The 25,762-nt window shown below is 30.8% G+C and overlaps 1 protein-coding gene across 5 annotated transcripts in view; it reads left to right on the forward strand.

The window, feature by feature from the left end:
- LOC129003884 (collagen alpha-1(XVIII) chain-like) overlaps positions 1–25,762 on the forward strand; it is a 427,462-nt gene that overhangs the window by 108,909 nt on the left and 292,791 nt on the right. The window lies entirely within an intron of this gene.

Raw genomic sequence — 25,762 nt, forward strand, 5'->3', positions numbered from 1 at the left:
CAAATGTTAAAAAACTCCAGTCTTTTATTTATTTACCCTTACCATCCTCTTGATAGAATTGGTCAAACATAAATCTATATTTGCCATTATTCTTTGACCTTTCTTTGTCTATTACGAAAAAGCCATATTTAGTTTTATCCCAACATTGATGACAGAGATTTTTAAATTGGTCAAATGAAAAGTCATTACCAACATGATTGTGATATACATGTTTTAAATTTAAATCATCTTGTTTGAATAATATTAGGAAATTTACATTATCACGTAAATGTTTGTGTACTTTGCTGTAAGATTGACACAAGTAAAAACAGTTAATATTTTTGTGTCGACCCATTGAGAAAAATTGTGTAATATTTGGACTATTTATGTCATCAAATACAACAACTGACTGTGATTTTACATCATTTGGTGTGATTTCACAGTCAGTAAACGTGTGTAATTTCACTTCGTCACACAAACTAAATATTTCAATTATTTTTTTATATTTTTCTTGTTCTAAAGATTTAGATATTAAATATAAGTTTGTAAATTTTAATCCTTCCTTTCTTACAATTAAATTGTAAATTACAACCGTCTTCCCACTTCCACTTGGACCACAAATAACACATCGAATATTGGTAGGAAATAGACCCAACTTCTTTGGTATATTTTCCTTAGTATGTACTATTTTAAATTTATGTTTTTGTTGAATAAAAGACATTTTTTATATAATAAAAATGGTAAAAAATGATAATAAGAAAACATGTAAAAAGGGCAAAGGTTTATTCCTAAAGCCTTACAGGGGTCGAGGGTTATTGAATACTCTTATAAATAACCTTCCATTCCCACTTCACATACCATCATATCAGTACTGTGGACCTGGAACGAATATACGTGGGAATCTAGCCAAAAATGTACCTCCAAAAAATAAACTAGACTCTTATTGTAAAGAGCATGACATATTCTACATGAATAATCCCGATACCGCTGCTCGGAACAAAGCAGACATGAGATTAGCAGACTTAGCTTGGACTAGAGTTACGGCCAAGGACGCAAGTCTTGCTGAAAAAGCTGCTGCTTATGCCGTGACAAATTTGATGAAGGCAAAAGCAAAAATGGGAATGGGATTAAAATTTAATAAAAAAGATGGACAACTACCAGCTGTTAGAGGCCGCAAAAGACGTGCCTCACTTCAGGGGGGTGTACCTAAAAAACGAGCTAAAAAATCTAAAACCAAGAGTAAAAGAGTGCGGAATAGTTAATTTGGATAGCTCATCTGGCACACATTGGACAGCATATCGTAAAAATAAAGATATTGTAATTTATTTTGACCCATTTGGAATCCAACCTCCAAAAGAAGTAATTAAATATTTTGAGGGATATAAAATCTTCTATACAACCGATCAAATACAAGATTTAAATAGTTCCATTTGTGGAATTTTATGTTTATCATTCATAAAAAATATTTCTTTATAAAAATGGATTCATTTACTATAACATTTTCGGGTACAGAGCCAGAGCTAAAGTCAGTGTTCTTTCCTCCCATAGAATTAAATGATGATTATGTAATTGGATTAGTAGATTTTCAAAGTTATAATTCTATATTTAATGTTAAAAAACCACTAAATACTTTAACATATTACAAAGTAGAGAAAAAAACATTACCAAAAGGAGAGACCTCTGTCGACGATTTAAACCAGTTATTAAATAGTAAACTTAAAGTTATAATAGATAAAAATGGAGAAGCATTAATTAATACTAAATCCAAACTTTTATTCAAAGGGCTTATTCCAAAATTAAATCAACTTAAAGGCAACAAATTAACCATTGGAGAAGGTGATAATGTTTTCTATTATGATCACAATGCTCCAGTTACAAAAGAAATTTCTGAAGGAACATATGAGGTGGTTGAGCTTGCAAAGGAAATTCAAAAGCAAATCCCAGACTTTTTCCTTACAGCTAATAATAAAACTATGAAAGCGACATTACTTTCTAGCCATGTGTTTGATTTTACAAAACCATGTTTAGGGTCTGTCTTATTGGGATTTAAAGGTGTTTCTACTCCTGGTGTTCAGTTTGAATCTACAAATAAAATAAACATTAATAATGTAAATGTGATTAGAGTAAAATGTAATATTGCAAACGGGTCCTATTTAAATGGCAACAAATCACACACCATACATAGCTTTTATCCAGAAGCTCCTCCTGGCTACAAAATTATTGAAGTTCCAAGAAATATTATATATTTTCCTGTAAATAAGAGAAGTTTAGATGTTGTCAGTATTACATTTGCCGATCAACACGACAAGGCAATTGACTTTAACGGAGAAGAAACTACAATTACTTGTCATATAAAAAAGATATGAGAATTTATAAGAATTTATCCATAAGTGTACAAAATGCTAGGTTCCTAAAGTCAATAGGACTAAAGTTAAAATTTTCTATTAATAAAAATGGAAGATTTTCTAGACGTTACAGGGAAATCCCAATTCGACGATAGTGTGGTTAAAATTACAAATCACTCCTATGTTCCCCACAACACTTTAGCAATAAATAATTCTGATGAAATTCGAATATGTATTAATAATCAAGATTTGCTAACTCTCCCATGTAGGAGTTATCTGTATATTAAGGGAGAAATTGAAAATCATGATAAAGGTCATTTTATAAATAATGCATTTGCGTTCTTATTTGATGAAATTAGATACGAAGTCGCAGGTAAAGAAATAGACATTGTAAGAAACCCAGGAATTTCTAGTCTTATGAAAATATTGAGCTCTTACAATAAAACTATTAAATTGTCAAATGTAGCATTTGATTCTGACACAAATTTAAAAGAGTTCCATAAAGGTGGCAAGTTTAGTACATGTTTGCCATTAGAGCTGTTAATGGGTGTATTCGAGGATTTTAATAAGGTATTAGTAAATGTCAAACAAGAATTGGTGTTGAAAAGATCCAAAAATGATTTAAATTGTATATTAACAACCACTAGTGCTCCAGCCAGTGGCACTGCTGATATGATTCCCAAAATTACACTTAACTCAATTCAATGGGTCATGCCACATGTGATACCATCAGATGGGGAGAAGTTACAATTACAAAAGATGTTATTGCAAAATAAAAATTTGCAAATTGCATTCAGAAGTTTAGAGCTGCATGAACTTCCATCATATCCCAATACCACAAGACATACATGGTCAGTAAAGACGTCTTCAAGTTTGGAGAAGCCTAGGTATATTATATTTGGTTTCCAAACAGCTAGGGATAATAGTGCACGAAAAAGAACTGATGAATTTGATCACTGTAAATTAAAAAATCTCAAAGTATTTCTAAACTCTGAATATTATCCTTATAGTGATTTAAATCTCGACTTTGAAAATGGAGATGTCTCTAAAGCTTATGAGATGTTTATGAGGTTTAGAGAGACTTACTATAATACTATCCCAGATCCTATGATTAGTAGGGCTGAGTTTATGAAGAAATATCCACTAATTATAATAGACTGTTCTAGACAGAATGAAACAGTGAAGGAAGGAATTGTTGATATTAAATTAGAGATTGAAACTGCAGACAATGTACCAGCAAATACATCTGCATATTGTTTGATAATACATGATAAAGTGTTTGAGTACAATCCTTTGTCAAATGAGATAAATAAAATGTAAATAAAAGATGAAAAACATTCAACAAGAATTGGTTGACTCTGCAAATCAAATACGAGAGAAATATAGAGCTTTAAAACGTGGCAAGTTTCTAGAGGCTGAAGAGAGGTTCCAAACATTCCAACCTTTAATAGAGCCATTACAAGAATTAAAAAAAATCACAGCTATTGGCAAAACAGAGAGGCCTCAAATGGAGATACTCCCAATGACTCCATCTAGAATATCAATGATACCAAGATTACAACCATTACAACCATTACAGCAATCCACTCCACAGAAATTAGATTTTGGTCTTTTAGCATCAGACTATTTAGGAAATTACCTCAGTAAAAGTAGTATGACAGACACTACATATGGTATTAGACGAGAAGCAAATAAATTTTTTATTGGAAATAAGGAAGTTGATATTGCCAATGATGATGTCACAGTTGCAAATAAAACCTACAAGGGGACAAAAGGCTTGTGGCAGTTGTTAACTTTAAAAGAACCTGAGGATTATACTCAGGTTGATTTGCAAAATTATAAAGAGATTTTGGAAGCCACAAATGGACATTTAAAGAGTTACAAAGATGGTGCACCAATTTCAAGTAATAGACATACTAAATATCTTAATATAATTAAACCTCTTTTTAAATCTGTTGGTGAAGGTTTGAGACAAGTGACTGGTAATAAAATAGACTATATTTATTGGGATGATCCTAATGAGCTTGTAGATAGGTTAAGACTTCTTTGGCTAAGTCGCCAAGCCGGTAACTCAGGAGTGGATAATGAAATAGATTCCATTATTGAGGAATTAAGAGAAATTGGAATTATTTATTAAATAAAAATATGTTTATAGATAAATTTTATCGTTTATATAATCCATATAATAAGCCTACAGAACCCAGGGCTAGTCATGAACCTACTTTAAATTTAAAAGACGATAGTTGGAATTGTTTAAACCGTAAAATTGGTAATGTTAAAGATGGGGAGTTTGTAGATGATGTATCAACTTTGGGTCAGACATTAACTAGAAAAGGTGATGTATTTTTACAAGGTAAAACTAAATATGAGTTTTTAGAATCTAAGAATAAAAATTGGAATGCTAAAAAACAGAAAATTACTAATGTGGAAAAGGGTGAAAGTTTAGATGATGTGCCCACTTTACAACAGACTTTAATACGAACAGATGGTGGTACATTTGTACAACACAATAAAAATTATGAATTTTTAGAATCAGAGAATGGTGTTTGGAATGCTAAGAAACGGAAAATTACTAATGTAGAAAAGGGTGAAAGTTTAAATGATGTGTCCACTTTACAACAGACTTTAATACGAAAAGAAGATGGTAAATTTGTACAAGACGATAATAATTATGAATTTTTAGAATCAGAGAATGGTGTTTGGAATGCTAAGAAACAGAAACTTAGCAATTTGATAGAAGGTACAGATAGTAAGGATGCTGTGAATGTTTCACAAGTTCCAAAAATGGAAGCAGGCTATTGGGATTTTAATAATAAAAGGTTAGTACGTGTTAAACCTGCCGTTGATGACACTGACTGTGTTACAAAAGAACAGACTATAACTTTTGATAAAAAAGAAAAATGTTGGGATGCCAAAAAACAATATATAAGAAATCTGCCAATGGGGGAATATTTAGATGATGTTTGTTTAATGTCACAAGCTATGTATTATGATGGATCAAAATTTGTATATGGAGGAAGAAAATTTAATTTGATGGAATACAATCCTGATTTATTAGTTGCCGACCCCACATCTTTGAGTGGATTTAAGTATATAGATAATAGACCATATATACCAGAAAACTATGTATTTAAAAGAATGGAAGATAATCTATTGATTGGGGCTAATGGTAATATATTTACAGTACAAGGAAAGAGTGATGTTATAAAAAATGAATGAAATTGCATACGAACTTCATAAGCCTGCAAGAAAGAATTTCATTAGAAGGTCTTTTAAAGTATTAGGTATAAACGAAACTGTACAAATAGATTTAATTGATATGCAAAACTATGCTAGAGAGAATTCTGGCAATAAATATATTTTAACTTTAATAGATACATTTTCTAAAAAAGCTTATGCTGCTCCGCTAAAGAATAAGACGGGTTTGGTGGTTACAGAAGCCATTAAAACCATTCTACCAAAGGGGGTTAAAAACATTCAATCTGACAATGGAAAAGAATTTTTTAATCAATATTTTAGCAAACTAATGAAACAATTAAATATTAATCACTATCACACATTTTCTACAACTAAGGCTGCAATTGTGGAGAGGTTTCAGAGAACTTTAAAGAATTGGTTATATAGGGAATTTAGTGCTCAGGGGAGTTATAAATGGTTGGATTTACTTCCAAAGTTAATTCGAAAATATAATAATAAGGTGCATAGATCTATAGGAATGAAGCCTAACCAAGTGAATATTAAGAACAGTAAATATGTGCATGAGAGGTTGACTTCTAAAGTAGTGCAAGTTAAAAAGCCAAGATATAAGGTAGGTGATAGTGTGAGAATTTCCAAGTATAAACATGTTTTTAGTAAAGGATATACCCCGAATTGGACAGGGGAGCTATTTACAATAGCAGAAGTAAAGAATACAAAGCCTGTGACTTATATCTTGAAAGATGAAAATGGTAATATAATCAGGGGAGGCTTCTATACAGAGGAATTGTTAAAGACCAAATATAAAGACATGTATTTGATAGAAAAGGTTATTAGGAGAAAAGGTGATTTATTATATGTCAAATGGCTTGGGTTCCCAAGTAGCCAGAACTCATGGATTTCCACTAAGGATGTCCAAGGGAGCATGCCATGAGCCGGGAGCGCGCCCAAGTTCGCATACAAACCTCACACTGTCAAGTTGATGATTTTGTGAATAGATGTGGATTTGAAATAGTAATAGTGTTATACAATGGTATTGAACATTTATATAGGCTTGTATAGGCCGAGAGCTGGATTTTTAAAAAAGTGGTCAAAAAAAGCTCACCATGTTATTCTTATGGGGAAAACGTGCCTAAAGTGTCATAGGACCATCATATTGCCACTACTGACTCAGTATTTGAAATTACGAAAAGAAAAAGAAACTGAAATATCTCAATGATATTGATGAAATGTTGTCAAGAGCTGTGTTAAATTACAAAGCGTAATGTGGAATGTGTCGCTAGTCAAGTGTATATCTACCGTATCCAACGAAGCGAACGTTTTGTGATATCATCATCACACTAGGAATCTTATGCGTCAAATGAATTTTCCAATAAATGACAACCAAACTATCACACAGCTTCTGAATGTCAATATTGTAATTTGAAGTCATTATTAAAACCCAATTTATGTTTTTCAATTACTTCAAAAAATATGTTTGTGATTGTAACTTCTTAAAATCCGAACCACCATACAGTTAACTCTTTTATTCCAACATATACTTAAATTTAACTTTTATTACTATGAATGTACGGTCATTAAACAATGGTGCCATTTAAAAGATTAAACGCTATACTACCGTGTGGTGGATTTTCAAAGACAAAAGAACACTGAAAGAGTTTCAGAAGTGTATATTATGAATAACAGAATCTATTAATCTACCTGTGACCTGACTTAAACTTTTGAATTAAAAATAATTTCAAAATAAAATAAAAACACATTTTGATTTAAACCAATAAACCGTCTTTAGCCTACCCTGTAAATGGAATTAACAGCATACTATTATAAAAGTAATTACCGTTAAGGATGAATAGGCATTAATACAACTTATCATTGAGTGGGATACATTAATTATATGTTAATTGAATTGTTATTATATTCTATACATGACCCATGTCTGTGGTAGTTATTACAGTAACTTTCAGAATTTACTCAAGTGCATAAATATATAATCCACTTAATGTCGCTGGTCAGATGTAACAATATCATACAAGGTAATATTAATTTTAATACTACACCACAATCCACACAGTAGAAACCACAAACAGTTGTGGTTAAAGTATGTTTGCAAACTTGCCCATCACCATTCCCACATCAATTGTGAGATTTAATGGGTTTCACCACTTTGCATCGATCTAGCAACATTACTCCAATAGAATGTTGGTATTATATTTGTGGTTAAAACCGTCAAATTGCCCAACCTAACGCTTGTATTCAAACGTACAATACAATTACCACAACATTATAATATATTGTAAAATTAGTTATAAAATCGCATGCTTGTGAATACAATTTTTATTGACCATTAATTAGTAACATTATTGTGCTAAATGACATAAAAAAGTAATTAAAACTAGGTGACAACATTTTCTAATTAGAATCAAGTCATAGAGATGGAACAAAAGTTTTTCCTTTGTTAATTAGGAAGTGTTTATAACCTAAAAAGTTACTGGGCCGTCCAAAAAGGAAGTTCTAGGATTTGAACCCCAGGTTTAATATTGCAGTGTCTCTGCCTCCTTACTAAATTGTGGTATTTTTGTGGATACATATTTTAATCCATTTGGAAGCCCTTTTATTTAGAGGACATTTAACTTAAGTGATCCCTATTAAAGATTGTGATGATATTAATTTTAGATTTACAAATAATACTATTAGTACTGTTCTTCGTGCGTTAAATAAAATAATGTGTGGGTACAAGATAATACTGTAACAATACTAAATACAAATATTGTAATATTTTCCACCCTGAACCACATGTCATACAAATTTGAGTGTAGCACATATCTAAAGTACTGTAATGTTTTGGACATATTTTTTTGTGACGTTTGGTTTTGATATATCACAGACTCACATCCATAAAATATTCACACCGCGTTGTTTATAGAATGAAATTGTTTGAAAATAGTAAAACCATTATGCAGGCACAACCTCCATTCACTCAGTAAAATACACTTCCTTTTTCAGGAAATCGTTTTCCGTATTTAGCAGAGAACCACTTAATGTAAATAAAGTGTGTTATTTTTTTAATCATAATTCTTGGAGTCATGGTTTACGCTCAACATTATTGCAGAGAGTTATTGCATTAGTACAATAAATTTACCGTATGAAAGGATAACCAAACATGAGAAATAGCAGAACAGTAATTGCGTATAAGCCATAGGCTGTAATGTGAGATATACTTTCTTTCATCCATAAAACCACGATGTTCAAAGTTATAAATTAGAAAATATAAAAACCGCAAGAAAAATATCTTGTCTTCTAAGTAAAAAAATGAATAAACAACAATTATTATTAGTAAATAGTTAATAATTGTTTAAAAGAAATCATATCGTATTACCTAATTATAAAAATATGTTCCAATTTATAGTTTGTATATCTGTAATGGAGCTTATGAGATAATTAGACTGCCAAAGATGAGCTGTGGGGAAACATGTTTTCCTTTGTATGCAAATTAGACACAGGAATCCCTAGCAAGCCTGGACTCACCTTGTTCTTATTTGTTGAATTTGCTAATTCTCTTGTTTCAGTTTTTCATTCTAACACGTCAAACTCAAATATGCACCTTATTGAGGAAAGCCTATAGAAGATGTACAATATAACATCCAAGAGTTGTAGTCTGCCAGATATTTTAGCAATTTAATTAAAACTGTCAAGATACGTAATTGACTGTGTATTTTAGGCGGGAAAGTATTCATACAATTTAATTAGCAATGGCAACGCTGTTAATCCCTCAATACAAGATTAAGCTCAATGATTAATATTGATGATTGATTTGATTGTTTATAGTAGGAAAAAATACAGTCATCTTTTGCTAATTTTATATACATTTTCAGGTATGCACAATTATCCTGTTTCAACAAATACATTTCGGTAAGTTAATTTTACACTTGTTGCTTTTATAACCACTCTCACAACAATCTGTAAACCTAGAGATGGTTTATATTATTTCCAATATATGCTTTGCTGTTGTTTGCAATGTAGGTTAAAGTATGAAACAGCTGAAGTAAAAAAGAATCTCAAAGTGGACGTCTAAGCATTAAGCACACTTACACACATTCCATTACATTTTATGTAATTTAGAAGTCGACCAGGAATCCGTAAATTACACTTACGGTTATTCTTACACGTTAAGTACTTAAGGTATAAAAATAGCTGATTACGAAGTAATGAATAAATGGTAATAGTGAAAATATTGATATGAGGTAATAGCTTATAATGGAACTTGGTGGGTCAGTTAGTTTTAAACGCTAATCATTGTTAGTAGTAAAAAAATAACCTATACGGAATAATGAAAGGCTCTAACTCTTAGTTTCCAGCCCCAAACTTGCCTCATCTGTTAAATATGATGTCATGCCAAATCAATGCAACACTTAATACACACCAAATGCACTAGGACTCTTTTTATAAAAGTTAGAATATTTTATGACTCTCAATACTAGTTTACTCATTACAAACCTTCAGTAAAAAATGGTGTAATGAATAATTCCCAGGTTTTAAATCTTTGGATGGAAATCGCAGGATTGCAATTTTAGATTTTATTGAGTGATGTTGAATGGGTACTTTATTGAAATTTGTCTCAATATTACAACTAAGAATACACCCAGATTAACAATGTTTCGTTGACATTCTAGTTTACAAGCATTCCAGACTGCTCTTTTATGTACCATATTCGTGGCTATGGAATGTCGTTATATACCTGAATAACACTAATGGTACGGCTGGAATGTTTAGCTTCGCCCCTTTTAAAGTGAATATTTTGATGAAATATACCAAAAGAATCTAAAATTACACACAGTTATATTCCCCTTGAACCACTTAAAACACAATGTAATATCTTTTAAACTATATGGTTGTACATTTCAGTTCAGCTGCCCTTTAGGCTATAAGGTTGTACATTTTATTTCAGCTGTTCTTTAGGCTATAGGGTTGTACATTTTATTTTCGCTGTCCTTTGGGTAAAAGAGATTTTAGATTTTAAATTCGTACGGTATTAAGTGTTGCACAATACTTTAAAAGAAAATAACCTAAACAATATAGTTATTGGATCGAGATTACACACTTCTAGCTAATTGACAACGTATTTATGCATTGTGATTCATCCATGAGTGACTTGATGTGCAGTAGTAATCTAACACTAACACTAGAGAAACCTCGCAGTTATATTGTCAAATTGAATATAAAAATTAAACAAAGAAACTTAAGTGTATCACTTAATATTATGATTTATTTTTTTCAATTACAAAAGAAAGACGAGATAAAAATACTTTTGATGCATTTGTTGAAGCCTTTTGATGTACGTTTTACGTACGATGTAGCATTATTACATACTTAAGTAGTAAAAAGGCAATGGCTAACAGGACCAGCTTATAAGAACAACAAATAAAACAAAATTTCTGTATCTTTGTCTAAAGCACTATTATAAATGAAAATAAGGGTTTAACATAACAGTAAATGGTAAGAGGGTTGTGTTATAGTAGGAGGTTATGTTTCCTGCAATATTGTGAAGTGTTCTTTTGAACGACGAGGGGTTGCAAGAGAGGGTCGTTTGAAAAGTGACAATGAATTAGGGAAGAGACATCCCATCGTGTCAAAGTATCAATTTCTAAGGCTCATGAAATATATGCTTAAACATGACACAGTTATAATAAAACTTATTAAACTACAAACAATGTAATACAGTATATTAGGAAGGTATCAGTTTGCTTTACAGTATACATTCTAGAAAAAATGTTGAATAAAAGTGGATCAGTGCTCTCTATTAATGCCAAAAAGCAGTTCCTCTTCACCCTACAATTACCATTCATGGTAAAAATATACTATTTAAACTGTTCAGCATGTAATGTGGCTGTATCACTTAACATTATAGGAACACAAGTTGTGATATGATGGGTACAGACTCGTCACAAGGACCGTAAAAGGAAGTCATAAACGACGTTTATGGTATCATATCTTTTCTCTTGTAGGAAATACCTGTTTCTGAATTCTTAAAAAAAGTTTTACGAAAACGAACGCCCGCGTTATTTTCTGTTGTGGTACGTGTATATTCTGGTAACCAATGGGTACATAAAAATATGTAATTGCAAAAATCTACCCGGGTTTCTGAAATAGAACTCCCTAATTTTGAATGGTTTTATTTATTGAACATTATATTGACTGATGCATTTGATGAAAGGTAATTAAATACAAGTTTTTTAACACTAGTACACCTCGATATGCGAACTATTTGTACCCCCTCAGATTCAAATGGTATTCAATCGCTCCAGGTATTAGTTAAAATAACAGGTGTGACAGTTGGTATTCCAGGCGATTTTCCTTCTAAAACATTACCAGTCTCTTTGAATTGTTCTAACCATTTACGGATTGACATAGGATCAGGTGCAATACCACGATATTCACGCCTAAAACTTGTGACGCTCAGCGCCACTATTTTATATAGTGCCACACAACTAAATCGCTGGCCTTGCGATCGGCGCGCCTCCTTCGGTCTGCCGCTTGCCTTTTTTTCGAGAAACGTCAAGGAGCTACGAAATCGAGTTTTCCTCGGTCTTGTCTGTCGCCGGCCTCCGTCCCCTTCGTTGGATTTTCTGATTGTCCGTTTACTGAGATCGACATGCCTTCGTTTTATCAGGATGAGTCTATAATTAATTATTAAGTAGAGCTAAGACCAGGATGATAGGCTAGTTTAATTATTTAAGGGGAAGCCGGCAGGCTTTCGCCCCATTCGCAGAAATGTAAATTCCAAATTATATGATTACCTCGCTTAACGAGGTAATCATTCCTAGACATGCAAAAATCACCACGTTGAAGGCTTAAGTATCAATTCTTTCAGGAATCGCCTTATGAGTCCAAATTGATTCAGTAATGAGTTAGGGAGTGATATTTACCTGTTTTTTATTCATTACCATTTACACTATCTACCAGTTTAGTTTGGAAGGTTAGCTATAGTTCTTTTAAATAGTTAAAAATAAGTAATCAAAGCTGGCTTGGCCTGCTTCTGGTCTGGGTAAAGATTTCCGCCCTCTGGTTCCCCAACAACGTTTCCAATTTAATTGTCATTTCAAGATGGTAGTAGAGTACAGCACTTTCTTAATTGCAACATGTTAGGGTCCTCCAGGCCATAACACCCACAACAGCCAATTACCAACACATTTCACTTAATTACAATCAATACATCACATCACCACAGAATCAATAATCAGTTTTCACACCATCAATCTCACCCAAAGGGCCGCAAACTGCGCTGCACAGTAGTAACGGAATTTGTTTCCTAAAACCAAATTACACATTGTGCTTTCTTCTAGGGAGAAGCCATTGCACTGACAGTACTGACAGCGCTGAGAGCTGAATGCGTCAGAAGGCAAAAACAGGTGTACCAAACTCATTGCCAAAGCATGAAACTAATATTTACAAGTATATTCTACAGTACCGAAGGATACTTAACAGAATAATTTAATAATTTAGTAATAATAACAATAATTTAATAAAATAATAATAATTATAAATATAATAATAATAATAATAATAATAATAATTTAATAATAATATAATAACTTATTAGTTCAATAATAATAATAATAATAATTTAATTTTTTTTTTTTTAATTTTGTATAGTGGACTATAAAGTAATAGTATGTAAGAAAGAGAGTACTCATCTATTTAAACTAATACTATTGCGAGGTATATTAAAAACTAGGGAGTTCTTTTTCGGACACGCCGTATAGTTTAAAATATATTGTTTACGATTTAATTTCAATAAAATAAAACAAGAATTCATTGAATTTTTAAGTTTATTTTTTTACTGAAGTAAAGAAGTATAGCAATTTAAATCATGTATCTTTTCTAAAATCTTAAGCAACGTTATAAACATCGTTTGTAATCATGAGCTAAGAGTATATAAAAAAATAAGAGGGTTTAACTCACAAACATGAGTTAAAGTTTTATAGGGCTGACCCAGCAAAATGCGCTTGCAAGAGCCCCTGGCTTTGCTTTGATATAAAACGCTTATATTTTACAGTTACTTTTAAATTATTTCAATGTTTCTTGATAAACAAACATATCCCAAAATTATCACCTAGTTGGATATCAAAATTATTATAAAGAAATTACAACAGAAACGCAAATTATCACTATTTATACCGAAAATTGTATTTCTGGCATAAATGTTATAACAAGCTCATTTATTATTTAACAGTGAATGATTTTCTGTGTGTTTTATTGTTAGTGGTCATGGGTGTATTATTATATCGCCAATAAATTCGGCCATACGTATAAAAACTATTTAAAGCCTTATTCAAAGTATTGTAATGTACAAATTGATTTGATGCTTTTACTACGGCTCAGTTGTGACGTCATATTGAGTATTGAATACAATAGCTCTTGCAATACACTTAGACAGAAAACCTCTTATATCAAAATATAAATTATCTGGGATTAACACTGTTTTTTATCCTTAATCTACATAACGTAAGAGAAAAAAAATAAATCTTTGTAACTAAGCTAATTCGATTACTAACCGTCGTTTTTACAAATTGAAATAATTCTAAAAATAATTAATTAAATGTCTAATTACTAAAGCTATTATATACAATAATTAAAATGAATAGTAGCATGCCTTTTGACATGATATGTCAAAACCAACCTGCAAAGATCGGCTATTATATTATAATAGCATGCCTAATGTTAACATGCCTTTTGATTTAAATGACGTCATAATTCACATTGGAATATTCAATATTGCTTACTAAGCTTTGTTGAAAAATAAACTTCACTATGATATTATCTTACGTTAAAGAAATGACTAACTATTCGTGTTTAAACATATATTTGATGAGCATGAGAAAGGGATACTTTGACACGATGGCGCGTCTCTTCCCAAATTCATTGTCACTTTTCAACAACAACCCTCTATTGCAACCCTTCGTCGATCAAAAGAACACTTCATAATATTGCAGGGAAGATAACCTCCTACTATCGCACAAACCCCTTACAATTTACTGTTATCTTAATCCCTCATTTTAATACTGTAGATATTAAGTGGTTCCTAATAGGATTTCAAATATACATTTATATATTTGAACATTATTATTAATAATTCAATTCCTTATTTACAACGTTAGATTTGATAAAATGGACGTCTTTAATTAGTATGGTGATAGTGTATGATCTGCCAAAAATACTACAATATATAGTTGAGAAGTATAAGGAGAGTCTTTTAACTTCATTGAAGCTTGAAATTAAACTTTTATCTCCGACTTGCCTGCTGAGAACAAAACTGTGTTATTTTGGGGAATATATTCATATATGCTTAAACGTTTTACTCATTCAAAGAGCTGTATTTCGGATTTGTTCATACTTATCAACACTGTAGCCATTCTAAATTCGTGATAAATGTTTTTATATTGGTTTCAAACAGCAATTATTGGTATGATTTTCAACAAAAGGTGTTCACTTACTTTTCTATTAATACTCGCTTTATTACACCTTAAGCATTTGATTTTACTATGGTTTATATAAAGTTGAAATTCCATAACTGAAGGTAAAGAAGTGAAGCTATTTCATAAGCAGCTACAATAGTGAAAAAAAACATTTAATAACATTCAATTTTAATGTAATGTGGTAGTAATACATACTTATTCGAAGAGGTAAAACTGCTGTAAAAATTCTTTTTGCTAGTATAATTGATGTAAAAATATAAATGAAGACTAGTAGGTTTATTTCAATAATTCCAGAAATAATTTAAACAAAAAAGATAGTGTACGTCCTATTTGGATTCCAACGAAGATGTGTAAATGATTATATTTGAAGAGATAGTAAAACTTAAGGAATGGAGATGTATTTTTTGCCGTATGTGATTTTTGCAGCTAGACTGTGAAGGGTAGTTTTGAACACATGATTGAAAGGAGAGGGTCTTTTGAAAAGTGACAATAGACGAGGGAAGGGAGCACCTCTACGTGTCATTTCATATCTTCCTGTGGTTTATGAAAGTCGTAAAATTTGAGAATATCTAACTTTTGAAATGAAAAAAAAAAAAACAATGCTTTATTTCCATATTTTTGGTACAAGTTTTACAAAAAAAAATGTCCATAATATAGACAGGTCTATGATTCACGCAGGAGATTTGCATTTTTCCTACTTTCTCTTATAAGACCGTTAGCCGGGTTGGCAAACACACAATAATTGCTAGATAAAACAAGTACACTATGCATACATTTAAATTAGCTTTCTGCTCTATTACCAACCTTTATTTCAGTTTATAAAATTTGCAAGTGTTTAGGCTTTGTTGTATTCTATATATCTATATCTAGATATCTAACTTTCATGGTAATTCTAATTAATTTGGTATATTATTTTAAGATGCACTTTTACAAAAGAATAAATACAACATTGTTTATATTTAGGGAATTAAATTATTTTGCAGATTGCATGCAAAGATCTGCGAACAATTACAAACATTAACTCATCATTAACTCTTCATTTTACAGTTTTGGTTATTCGATACCAGCACTCAACCAACACTAACACGTGAAAGAAGTTAACAACAAGTAGTTTTATGTATAACAACTTGGTTAGTATACTTTATTTTATGGATTATATGGACTATTTTTCCAAATAGAACAATAGTATTTTATCCAGGAATGACAAGGCTAAAACATGATTTATTCATCTTTGGCTTAGCACTCCGGTAAATCTCAAAGCTAATAAATTATGTAGAACTCCTTTCAATAACCTCTTCGTCCGCTACGACCTTACGACAAGGGTCTGAGGTGCTTGAATAACTCAAACCTTCTTTATTTACATACCACCATAGTCTTTTTGAGTAGAATCATATTTTCCATTAATAAAAATATACTTTTCGGTGTTAAGTATAAGTTAAAATAGTGTTAGTAAAATAATTCAAGATACGTTGGTTGTGTAATCACGATGGTAAAAATCACATTTTCAACATTAAAAATACTATGGAAAATTATGAAGTTAATCGTAGGTCATTATAATGTAGACCATGAACAATCTGTGACTAGAAATAACTTAAGTTTGTTTACCATTTAAATTTCAACAATGTCACAGTATTTTACGACATTATTTTTTATGTGCTTAAGACATTTCAAATAGTTAAACCGACGCAATAAAAGTAGTTGATGTAATGTTAATTATTGTTTTGTCCGTGTCCTGACAATACCAGAGTACAGTTTGTGTTTGTTCACGAAAACCCAAAATCATATTTAATATTATGGTAGTTTAATCTTTATAATCCCATATACAAATCATACTTTTACTTATTGTTATACTTATTACTTAAAAATAATATCTATCAATAGTATTTTGACATTCATTATCAAAACAATTTAGGTACTTATCTTGACTGTAGGTTTCTTTTTAATTAAACCTATTGTGGAAAGATAAAAGAAAAGTACCAATAAGGTCAGATTTGGCATAACTTCTAGAGATAAATATAACCTTATCAACACGTGAAGTAAAATAAAATAGGTCACAGAATTTATATAAAATATTACCATTAAAGCTGCAGAAACAAAAAATAAGGCCTCTGTGGTAACATATTGCATAATCGTTTCGTATTTTGCACATTTTTCCTTATCTCAAACAAAACAAATATTGTTGTTACACAATCTTAAAATACACTTCAATGCTTAGATGCTTGGTGCAACAAAAATGAAACTTTAATAATAAAGTGCTCTTACAACTTCCAACAGAGACATATTTCATAAAGTTGTTAAATTTATAGCACCATAAAGCTTGTTGCGCCTTGGAATGCTAGAACTACGAAGTGTATAACAGAGTCTTGGGTAAAATATATGCACTAGGATGAGTATGACTCTTACAGTAAAATAGACTTTGAAAGAATTGTCTTTCTTTTAAACTCTATATAAACCTCTATATTTTTCATTAACTTCTTTTTGGCTAGAGACTTGAACTATGTATGTTTAATATTTCTAAATCCTGGTACTGGTTCTCTTTTAGTTCAAGGAAGCATAAAATAAAATATTTAATATTTTACCAAATTTGATTTCATGATTTCGCTGTAAATAAATTAAGTCCTCTTCACAAACTCTACTTTCGTTTAGCTTTAAATAGTTTTCTTTTTGACTAGGGATAGTAATTACAATACTTACAGAGATTTCTAGAGCAATGTCTTTCTTATCGATATATATTGATTTATAATCAGCTATCACGTTATCTCGACTTTTAACTGAAACAATTTTGAATGGTAAACATAATGTTGCTCCAACCCTACGCCCATGTTTTCTCAACTACTTGAAATTTCTTAAAAACATAATCTAGAGTACTACTGATTGTTATATCTTATGAAAGTTTGGTTTAAGCATGTTAATCCTGGTCCAACAAACATCACATTCTAGTTTACACAAAACATTCTACACTTGTTAATTGCTTACCTTACGCACTTATACATACTATGATAAAATATCAGAAACAATTAAATGATAAAATGTTTAATTAACCTATAGATACACAATGGTCCTTTAACCCAAACAACATTTATCAAGCATTACGATTAGGATTTGTAAATAAAACAATGATAATAAGATACTTCTACGTTATTTCACTCTATTTTGTTTATTATTAATTATTAGAAAATATAAACAAGTCTAAAAAGACCTACTTATTGCAACACAGTATGTATATTACTACAATTTAATATTTGTTTGTTCCTTGTACTACAATTTTTAATTGGTCTTAACATGATATGATAATTCATCATAAATAAATCAGCCGCATAATTTAAGCTAGACCTCTGTCTAATTACAATGTATTTTGGAAAAATTACCATGAAATTATCTTTAATATTTTGTAGAAAGAACAACAGCAACAACACATAATCTTTTTCTGACGATGACATTATTTTACTGATGAATGTTGTGATTCCTTCACTTTCATGTCGCCAGCACGTGCCTATTTCCATGGTTGTATTTTATTATATGTCGCAGACATCATGCCCGCGACATCAGAAATATCGGCGACATTATGTCTGCGATACCGGTGTGTAACCCGCCCAAGATCCATTTACTCCATGATTTCATAAGAATAGTTTTTATCCTTCTGTTCAACTGAAATTCATTCTCATTTCAACTTGTGGATTGATAAGGTAACTTGATTTGATATATTATTTTTAGGTTTTGGAAATGGTAAAATTTAATGGCTTACATTGGATAAGTTGTTATACTCATTAGTTTTTTGAGAGTTTGTTTATATATTTTTTTAGGGATTAGTTGATTAGACTACTTCAACCCTGAGTTAAACAACTTGAACGTTCATTTAATGTTGAATCGATTTCGACAGCCAAACAATAAAATTAAGGCAACTACAACCAGGATAAATGTAATGCACACGAATGAACTAGCAACCTCTGGTTATTATAGTGAGCGTTGTAACCAACCAAACTCATTTTTTTTAAAATATATTTTAAATTTCATTTCACCGTTCTTTTTCCAAAGAGGTACAAAAGAACATCATCAGTGAACATTTACTTCTTTCTCTATGCATGTTTAACATGACATGTTGAAGTTAATAAATATGCGTGAAAGAAAGAAATAACCGCCGCCGAAGCAAAGCTGCGGACTAAGCAAATTTCCATTTACCTGAGCTATTTTCAAATAAATCTTTTTAAATAACATTAGGTTTAACGATTACCTAGGTTTGCTGTCTACAGGGAGGGTGTGAAATTAAGTGTTTTTGGATAAACAAGTAAATGCTTAGAATAAATTTAATAGATTTGCCCCGTTTATTCAAAATATTTCGTTAAACAAACAAACGACAAAAGTTGACTTAATCTCCATAAGAATAACACTCATTCATAAGAGAATTCATTCAAGCTTAAGTAAATCGGTCCCGGGCCTAGGTCTTACCATTTTTTACCATGAGACCTACAGTAATAGCTACTTCCCTATAGAGAAGTTCGCAAAAAAATGAATTTGGAGTCTAAAATAAACTAATTTATTGTTCAATTCGAATGCATTGAGCAGAACAATTGAAAGTCATCAACGGGAAGCACTGAAGCACATACATGAGTGGAGCGAGGAACGCTGAAAGAGGTTTTCAATAATGTATAAGACTTTAGATTCCCGGCTTGCTTGCTTACCTTGAATTGCATTTAAAATTGCCTATCCCTCCCGTTCTTTACCAAACATACAACTAACGATAATTTAAAAACAAATTAATTTTTTTTTATTAGTTACCATATAATTTTGTCTAAAGTTTTGTAGTGTTTAAGATAGTTTTTTTTTTATAATACATTGAACTTATACGAAATATGAGTCTTCATGCATGCAGTTAATATGAGCATACCAAAAGTATAATTACATTTATAACATGGAGAAAGTTTTCAATTAATTTGGCAATTGTATGTTGTTAATTAAAACGCTCACTTTTTTATATTGGCGAATGAAAAAAAATTAATAAAAATGACTTTGTATTACTTGACTATTACTAATAACCTTTACACTGACAAGTTATCCTTGCCTCAGTATTTCAGCAATTTTACTAATTTCACGCAAGTGGGACCAAAGGCGTATTGTAACTTGTACTTCCCGAACCATGGGAACACAACATAGTAACACAAATATATTTTTGTAGTTTGCGTTTAGTTTTTCAGATTTATTTTATATAAACCATTTCTTGATGACTGGGGTATTGAAGCAGTAGGCCTAAAAAGTCAGGAGCATCTTCAACTCCAAGATAGTTTTTCTTGAAGACGGAGATTCGTGATTTTGAGTATGGCTGTTCCAAAATCATTTTGGTAGCACTAAGCTTATTGAAACAATTATCTGTCTTTAGAGATGAAATATGCCATAAATCACCTTTTCTCGTACCATCATCCGGGATCGGAACGGGAAGTTTTCAACTGGAAGTAACTTTTGGTCCTGCATTAAACAAATATATTTTGTTACACCTCATTGGTAATATTTTCGTTATTGAAACATAGAGGGCTACACAGTAAGTATATAATAATAAGTTGAAGGACAATCAAGGCAACAAAAGTGAATAAAAAAGCCTGAGAAGCGCACTTGATACTTTATTGATGTTGAGCCAGCTGAATAGGCAGGTACAAATAGGTTTATGTCGTACTTTAAGGGAATGTACGATTATTAAAATTCCTAGTCATTATATAAGATGCCTAATTATTAAATTTGCCAGTAACATACACATAAACTAAAGTTTAAAGTGTTTGATCAATTAAATTAAGTAACCTGATAACTATATACTTATAAAAACGATGGTATATTGGCTAAATACTCGGAAGTCGTGTAACTAGTTTGCAGGTAGTGATCTACGATTTCGTTGTACAAACATTGTATGTTGTAACTGAGCATTCAGAATTTTTTCTTCATTAGGGTTTAGGGGATAAATTATGATAATACCACTGATCCAACTTACATTCATATTGGAAATTTGTATCATAAACTAACATTCAAACTCGAAAAACGTAAGTTTGCTTACTTAAAAAAAAATTAAATAAAATGCCTTTATTTTTACTAACCAAAAACATATGGCAGACTTAGGCAAAATGTAGGCCTATCGTTAACAAATAGATAAAAGAGGTAAAAAGGTTGAAAAGAAATTGTCAGTCTGGCCCTATTGTTATTGAATATCCATTTTAGCAAAGTGAGTGATTGATTGTATTGGGAAACAAATGTTTGAAAAATGAATAGGCACACTCGTTGAAGCTATACTGCAATTATTTCGTTACATTTCTATATTTCTCTTGTAACAGGATTATATTTTGGAATCTATATTGTACTAAAAGGTTAAAACTTAAATCTTTTTTCTACTATTCTTACTATAAGTCGTCTTACTGATAACGTTATTTCTCAGCTATTGAAATGTATATTGCTTAGCAGCTTTAAATAGCTATAAAATGAATAGTTTATACAGATTTTATATTGTAGAAGAAGATATCCTATACTTACAGATTTTCTTTACGTATTGCTTTTCCCCAATAGCATAGTAGTTTGTATTCTTGAAATATAATCATTTCATATAATTAAAATTATTCATTTATAACTTTATTTAGATTACTTTGGATAACTTTATTGAAGAACAGACTATTAAAGTTTCAGAACAATGTCATGGAAAATATCAACTAAACATTTATACTTATAATTTATTTTTGTAAAAAAATACAACCGACTTCAAACGCTCTAAAAAGAATGAAATAATTTCAATAAAGTAAACTTTTGTATTAGGCAAGCTCACGTACTTCAAGTCGGCGCGTCTCTATGATGATTTTTGAAACAAAATTGAAGGAGGGTGTCCATATTGCAGGTGACTATCTATAACTAAAGTTGTTAATCTGCATGTCTTTTTCATAGTTATGTGTTAAGTGTTATTTTATTACCGTAATCAGAGATCGGCATTATAGTGGTATTAACGAGCATCTTTAAAAAGATTATAACGCTTATAAAGATTATAATGTTTTAACATGGAAAAGTAACGTTTTAATACCAAACTAGCTTCTTTTCCCTATCATAATATCAAACTAAATTATTTTCCTATTCATATAGAAAATTTGTGTGTGTTATTTTCATAATGCATTTATTCTGAAGTAAACATAAAATACAATAAAATATTTCCTTTAATATATAAACAAAACAGTTTAGTATGATTTTTATATATTTATGTTATGCAGCTACAATTTATTGATTTTCAAAATACACACACGCACATTATTTAATTTCAATCATATTTGCAGTTTGAGCCGCGCCGACTTGAGATACGTGAGCTTGCCTAATACAAAAGTTTACTTTATTGAAATTATTTCATTCTTTTTAGAGCGTTTGAAGTCGGTTGTATTTTTTTACAAAAATAAATTATTTTATAATTTTTAGTGACTGTATAATTTTTTATATATTAATTACTTGAGGTTTTATGATAAGCAAAACTGTTTGTAATAATCAAAAGTTCCACAGAACAATCATTATTTTAAAACTGCTTGAGTCACCTGTTCAGGTTACATAATCAATGGGTATGAAAATAAACATTTTTAGATATTCCTTAAGAAAGAAAGAGTTGTCCATTACATTAGCTCTAATGAAAAACTAATAGTCTTTTCTAGATACATTGAAATGTCAGACATCATCGTTTCCTGCAATCGGTGTACTTCTACATTATAAAAAGAAATACAGTAACGTCTCAAGCCTTTTGGAACAATATGAAAGTTATTCCTCAGCTACCAGCAGTAAAAAATCTCTCAAAAGTGGAAAATTGGTCGATAACACGTATAGTACCTTTGGAAAATATTATATGAAAGATTGGTTCAGCTAAAAGTGGTGTAAGTCATGTAGGGGGTTTTGTTTATTTAAGATATAGCCTAGTCGAAATTGCAAATCATCTTCTTCTAGGACTTTCCGAAGCAGGCATAATAGTATTGATATGTTATAGTAACTGGGTAGAGAATATTAATAAACATTCCACATCTGCAAATGAAATATGTGTATGAACGATTGGTTCAGCTAAAAGTGGTGCAAGCCATGTAGGTGGTTTTGTTTGATCAAGATATAGCCTAGTCGAAATTGCAAATCATCTTCCTCTAGGACTTTCCGAAGCAGGCATAATAGTATTGATATGATAATATAGTAACTGGGTAAAGAATATCAATAAACATTCCACATCTGCAAATGCATGTTTAGTAATAAAAATATTTAACACTTTTAAGACAATTGACGATTTTGCAATGTCACACTTTTTAGGTCGTGTAAGGAATAATTGCAGTTAATTTATATTTAGACATGTTTTACGAATGCTTTGGTTATCACAATACACCTTTATTTGTCAATATCAAACAGCTATTTACTGAAACATATATGTTTTTTTTAAGTCAGAATATTCAATACTAAAAACAGAATTACTCTATACACAAATCAGATCAAACGTTAAAATACATTTTTATAGTAACCAAAACAAAATGCATGGCAAGAAATAGTTTATTGATCAATATGAAGCAACTGTTTCATGAAGAATTGTCTCTAGCTTCATTTAAATGGTTTCAACTAACAGCTGTAGGAATGTTATCATTATTTATTGCCTTCTCTGCACAAATGTAAACAATCTGCACAAATGTAAACAAAATAAATGTTAAATATTTAAGGTTTTCAGAATTTTTCACCGAAACAAATATTATACTTAAACATAATATATAAGGTACCAAATAGAAACTCTCCTGGTTATTTTGGTGGTGGAACCACACTGATCGGTAAAAGAATCACAGAGAAATTGGTGAACATACATAGAAAAAAAAACATCGCCACAAACAAATTGAGAACCTCCTCCTTTTGTTGGTAGTTGGGAAGTCGGTTAAAAAGAATGTGGATTTGTTATTAATTGAAGAACAGCCTTATATTCCGTCGGATGGCAACACATCTGTACTAGTTCATTCTCAATGCATTGCTCTCACACTACATAGTCTTAATTTTCGTCGAATTCAAGGTCCTTGATGAACTTCGTGATCTTCCTGACGATTGACAGCCATAAAATGTTAACTAGCACTAGCAAAAACTTAAAATGGTTAAGCATAAGCAAAAACTCGTCAAAAAACAAGACGAGTTCTGGTACTACCTGGAAACTGAGTTTTGGAAACTGCCTAACTATAGAATTCTTTCAAAACGTAATGAGATAAAACAAACCCAAAGTATTTAACACTTTTAAATAAATATGTTGTTTTCCATCATCTATACTCTATATACAGGTTTAATTCACTAGCAAAACTTTAAGCTAAGGACGAAAGGGTTAGAGGTGTTGGATTTTATTCAAAGTTTTCTGCTAGTTTGAATGTTTCAAAGTGGTGCCAAGACAACACTTGTGTCCCAAACCTTCCCCCCAATCCATCCCCAAAACCCTCCCCCAAATGCCGGAGCCAGGGTGGCGGGCTACATTGATCTCTAGTCCAATTCTCAAATAGAAAACTTGGTTTAGACGACAAAACTGTATTGAATTTGTGATAAAAAAATAATTGATGTACATAATTTATTGTACATTTATTTTATTATTTTTGGTCTGTTGTTAATCAAATGGTGTCTACTGGAATTTGTTATAATCTCCCTCATTAGGAAATGAATGCAAATCTGGTGCATAATTTTAATATAGTTAGATTTTTTGTATTCTATTTAAGTGTAGCCTGTATATTTTCGAATTGGTTTTGCAGTCTGAAACAGTTTAGTGTAAAACTCTATGCAAATAGGTATGGAACACTTGCATCAACCAAGGTAACATATAAAGAATTAAAATTAAGTACGTTTAAGCCATGATAAACAAAAAACATTCGAATTTAAAACTCGAACTCGAGACAATGCTATAACGAATTAAACAACTTTTTGAATTTTGAAAACAACTTTAAATTTACCATTGATGTTTCATCCAATACAATACAAAATTAAAAGATAGCACATTTATCTAGTGTATTTAGAGATGGATAGTCTTTGGGTAATATCACGTTTGAATGAACTAAAACCAATGAATACACAAACTATAATATAGTTTGCGTATTCATTGCTAAAACATGCACTATATTATAGGGTTTAGCATTGGAACTGATTTCAATATTGCTAAACTGATACCCATGTTATTATCAACAAATCTAAGAGGAAGCATTGATATCATATAACAGAACCTTATGCACAATTCCAATGAATTGTAGTTGTGGATGAGCCAATTGAACGTCCATTTCCTGTCAAAGTTCTATTTTGTAAGGTAATAAACTGGAGAGAAGAGTTCAAATCATCGAAGAAAATTCGTCAACATTTGGTTGTAATTTAAATGCAATGTTCTAAATAAAAAACCTAACTGATTAATATCACTAAGAAATTGTAAATAATAAGCCTGAACAAAAAATATTATGATTTAAAAAAAGTTAAAAATATTCAGCCCGCTGTATTTGTTTTATATTACTATAGTTAGTCTCTATGCAGTTATGTTTCGTTGCAAGTTTCATTTTCTATGACGTCTTGTATAAATTTTGAAATACTAAATACATTAATATAATGTTTTATAATACATTTTCAAACGTATAACAGAGATATTTCCAATGACAATTTACTTTGATTCCATAAAGGACTGTAAAGATGTCCGTGAGATGTTAGGAAGCGTTGGTTCTAAGACAAGCAGTAAAACCGGCGGTAAAAGCACAGTAAATACTAACAAGGTCCAGGAGACCGTGTTTTATAGTCATGTCCTGTTTA

The sequence above is a fragment of the Macrosteles quadrilineatus genome, unplaced genomic scaffold (assembly GCF_028750875.1).
Source record: "Macrosteles quadrilineatus isolate MER2022 unplaced genomic scaffold, UCM_ALF_1.0 Scaffold_9__3_contigs__length_116548681, whole genome shotgun sequence".
NCBI lineage: Eukaryota > Metazoa > Arthropoda > Insecta > Hemiptera > Cicadellidae > Macrosteles > Macrosteles quadrilineatus.